This window comes from Rattus norvegicus, chromosome 1 (assembly GCF_021556685.1).
Source record: "Rattus norvegicus strain SHRSP/BbbUtx chromosome 1, alternate assembly SHRSP_T2T, whole genome shotgun sequence".
Taxonomy (NCBI): Eukaryota; Metazoa; Chordata; class Mammalia; order Rodentia; family Muridae; genus Rattus; species Rattus norvegicus.
In genome coordinates this window covers 24707035-24711702 of record NC_141534.1, presented here as the reverse complement: position 1 = coordinate 24711702, position 4668 = coordinate 24707035, and the positions used below count along the sequence as shown (strand labels likewise).

General features: G+C 42.1%; 1 pseudogene; it reads left to right on the top strand.

Moving 5' to 3' along the window:
• The first annotated feature begins 618 nt into the window (after positions 1-618).
• On the top strand, positions 619-1085 carry LOC148006888 (large ribosomal subunit protein eL21 pseudogene; annotated as a pseudogene).
• The last annotated feature ends 3583 nt before the right edge of the window (positions 1086-4668 follow it).

Below are 4668 nucleotides of genomic sequence, written 5' to 3'. Positions count from 1 at the left end.
GCTGTTGTCACTCCATAGTTGTGATGACCTCATGGCATCCTCACTGTTACTGTATTTTTGAGCTCAAGCATTGCAAGAGTTGGATAAAAATGTTATGTGGTACCAGCTGTCTCCAAGCAGGGATTCGCCACCAGTGTCTTCTGTCCCAGCATAAAGAAAAGATGTCTCAACTCCTCCCCTATTCTTGTCTTTATATAGCACAGAACATACAAAATTGGGTTAGTTAACTATTTATAGTACTGGTCAGGTTTCCCATCAATAAAAGGGCTCTAGTAGTTAAGACCCTGTTGGAGAGTCAAAAGTTGTATGTGGATTTTTGACTAAACATTGGATAGTTTTTCCTAACCCAAGTTGTTTAAGGGTTATGTGCATATGGCCAAATTCACCAATACGTCTGACACCGTCCAGGCAACTCTCAACTTATGAATTTGCAACCTTACAGTACCAAGATCACATGATATGGATTCAGGGGGGCCAGAGGTTGGTCATAAGAATGTACCGTGTGATGAGTCCTGACCAAGTTTCATCATTGAGATCCTTCTAGCTCTGATGACGATGATATTAATTTTTCTTTCTTCCTTTACAGTCGCAATAGCTGTCTTCCAGTAACTCACCAAAATGACGAACACAAAAGGAAAGAGGAGAAGCACTAGGTACGTATTTTCTAGGCCTTTTAGGAAACATGGAGTTGTTCCTTTGGCCACACACACACGAATCTACAAGTAGGATGATATTGTAGACATCAAGGGAATGGTCAGTGTTCAAAAAGGAATGCTCCATAAGTGTTGCCATGGCAAACCAGAAGAGTCTACAATGTCACCCAGCATGCCATGGGCATCTCTGTAAACAGACAAGTTAAGGGCAAGATTCTGGTCAAGAGGATCAATGAGCAGTTTGAGCATATCAAGCACTCAAAGAGCAGAGACAGCTTCCTGAAGTGGGTGACGGAGAATCATCAGAAGAAAGAGGAAACCAAAGAGAAGGGCACCTGGGTTCAGCTAAAGCACCAGCCTGCGCCACCCAGAGAAGCCCACTTTGTGAGGACTAACGGAAAGGAGCCTGAGCTGCTGGAACCCATTCCGTAGGGATTCACGGTCTAGTGGACAAAAAGGAAATAAAGGACCTGGACTGCAAAGTGAAAAAAAATTTTCTTTCTTTTTAAGATGTTATATTTATGATTTAAATTTTTGTGCATAATACATTTTTTGTCGTATTCTTTGCCTTCCCCAATCTTCCCATATGCCTCCAACCTAGAGTCTCAGTTCTTGAAATGAATGAAGCCGAGACCGTTCAAAGAAACACGATTTTTCGATCACAACTGCCATCTTCGTTCTTTCTGGTTTTCCCCCTCTCTTTTTATATTAGCAAGTGTTCCCTAAAAATAGACTCAAATTTATTAAGTTCAATTAGTTTAAGACAATTACAACTCCAGTTTAAAGTTCCAGCAATTTTAGATGAGATCAGGCACTTTCAGGGTTCCGTAGTTATAGACAAATTCCAGTATTTTTTTTCATTTTTTCCCTTTTATTTTAAATAGATTCTATTCTCATACGATACATCCTGAGTATCATTTCTCCTCCCCCTGTTCCTCCCAGTTCCTCCCCGCTCCCCTCCCCTCCCTTCAGGATCCACTCCCTTTCTGACCCTCATTAGAAAAGAATAGGCTTCTAAGAAATAAGAAATGAACATGACAAAATAAAACATAACTTGAAGCACAAACTATCGGCTTCTTTTCCTCCTGTTGAGTTCCCAAATCCAACTCCAATGGGACAGTTTTTGCTGGAAATTCCAGTATTTTTAAAGTCTCATAGAATCTACTTCATGAGATATTTCACTACTCAGATCTGCATGTCTACTTCATGAGATATTTCATTACTCAGATCTGCATGTCTACTTCATGAGATTTCATTACTCAGATCTCCATGTCTACTTCATGAGATATTTCATTACTCAGATCTGCATGTGGTCAGGTAGATGTTCTCCAGGCCCATTGCCTTCTCATTCCAGGCTCCTGGGGAAATTCTCCTTTCTGCCATGTGATTCTGCACTGCTTCTCGATCTCAAACTCACATGCCCCACCACCTTTCTTTTGTGCTAGGAATTGATCAGAGGGCAGAGAGTCTTGTACACTCGAGCTAAACCTCCACCCCCAAGCTGCTTGGGTTTGGGGGTCTTGTTTTTCTTTTTCTTTTTTAAGAGGGTCTACATATGTAACCCAGGCTGCCTTTAAACTTCTGATCCTCCTGCCTCTGCCTTTCCAGTGCTGGGAAAATAGGTACACACCACCACACTATACACATTTGTAGAGAGTATATGTTTCTAAGAAGTTTCCAGGGGATCTGTATCTGGCCTCTGAGTAGCAAGGCACTAAACATTTGCTCCCTGCCCACCATTTATTCCACTTGGCGGGAGGAAGGCTAGCTATTTGAAGAGAGAACACAAGCTCAGCCACCAGTCTCCCATCAAGGGAGCCTTAGCGTCAGGGGCAGAGGCATGAGGCAGATCTCTTGTGATCTGCTTTTCTTACATTCTGCCCAAGGGTGGTAGTTGTAATCTCTCCATGCAGCAAATTCCTGAACACTTTGTACTTCTAGGAGAAGCAAACCCTTGATCACAGGCAGATAGTAAAGGTCAGTCCACATAGTAAAGGTAGCAAATTAGACATCCCTTTAGCATCGTGTCTTCATCCAAGAACACTAGCAACGAAACTGACATTTTGACTTCAGTTGAATTCTGTGCAGGATTCTCAGTTTGTTCTGAACCTCATGGGGAAATTAAAATAATCTATCTTGTAAATTTCAGTCAATGAATTAAAATACGAACCTTCTCAGGCAAGGCTCAAACTGGCCTCATGGATGTAGGCGTGTATATTATCTACACTGTGAGATTTGGGGCTCCTTTTAATCAGCATCAGGGATACAACACAGATGAGGGTTATTTTGAATAGGGTTTTTACTGAGCAGGCTTGGGTCTGTTCAGAGGACAGTGGTTAGATCACAAGACAGGCCTGTTTCACTCATTGACCAGAAAACCTCCCCATAGGGCCAGGCCCGGGAGTTCTTTCTAGGGCAGAACGCTGAATAAGAGGTTTGAAATCTCAAAGTTGATCAGCCTTGGGTAAGGCAGGTTGTAGGGGAGGAGCGGATACTAAAATCCAGTTCCCTAATTGGTTTATGATGGCGTCAATAAAAGAATAGGAAGCTAATTGTTGGGTGAAGAGAAAGGTGGAGTTTCTGGACCTAGCTAGCATAGGGACTGAGTAAGAGGCCATTGCTGGTGGCTGATTTTAGAGCATAGCCCAGGCTGCAGCACCAGGCAGGGAGCAAATGTGCTTTTAAAATTACCCACAACAGCAAGTCCTATATAATGTCCCAGGTTTGAGTTAATCATTCACGTTGGCTGTCCTGTTGAACATACTGTGGTATCCTAGTACTCTCTACCTGTATACAAATTTTCATCCACTCAGATTTACAATGTGCCACAGTGTTTAATTCAATTGAATCCAAAGTTGAGATTTCAGACCATGACCAGTTCTATGGTCTCAAATGTGGTAATCATGACGACCTAGATCAGCTTAGAATGGAAAGACATGTAGTGTATTTGAGAGTGTTGTCTGTCATATCACATGGAGCAGTATTTGTTATGGTTCTTTGAATTACTGAGCACATGCGATTCACAGATTAGAGTTTGATTCATCTTTTGAATTTCTAGTAATTCATCTAAAATGTGAGGGAATGTTCGAGGGTAAATGCGACAGGTAAATGATTTGTAGAACAAGCAACAAATAAATGGTGGTTGGTGTTGTTCATCAGGTAGAGAGTCCTCAATATCCATTTCCTGCTACAGTTCCACAATATACATACAAGGACCACCCCATTCAGCCTTGTCACATATATCTAAAGTCAAATGCTTATTCATTTTAGTATCGACTTACAAAAAACGTCAAGAGGGTGCCTCGACGTCATAAAACGCATCATAATATGACATTACAAGAGTATGTTGTGTTAGCTTCCCTACTTCCATATTCCTGCCTGACTCTTGTTCTTTGATGTAAGGTGTCTCTGGGAGCTTAGTATATGAAGCCAGGGCCTAGCCTGAGGTCTCTGTCTTAACAGACAGCCAATTTTCTGAAGACTGAACTCACCAGTGAGATAATTTGATGCCTTCCTCCGCAGCAGGATGCTACCACCTTGTAGGATCAAAACACCAGGAAGAGATTAGGAACGTGCTAAATGTCACTTGGAGGGTTTAATAATAGGCAAGCAGTGTGCTACAGTAAGAATCACCTTCCTCTTCCTTCTTTAAACACCCACAGGGAGAGCTTGTCTCTCCATCTTTGCTTGCCTCACGTTCTTAGAGATCATTTGAAAGTTGTGATATTTCGAACAGCAGGCACTATTTCCTCGTCCTTGGAGCTTGCTGCTTTTGAATGAGATAATTCCATGCTGAGTGCTCTCAAAGCCTGTGTGGATAAATGCTAGCAATACCCCAGACCCCGCTCCCATCTCTGACGCAAATGGCCCTGGCAACGGGGAAAACAAATCCCTTTGCATTCTCACAGTTCCTTGAGCTACTTTTGGGACAAAGGTCAATAGATCCTATAGTCTGAAACCACTTAGAGAATTTGTTCTTCGGAGTTTTTGCCAGGGTCTTTAAAATAATTTGCCA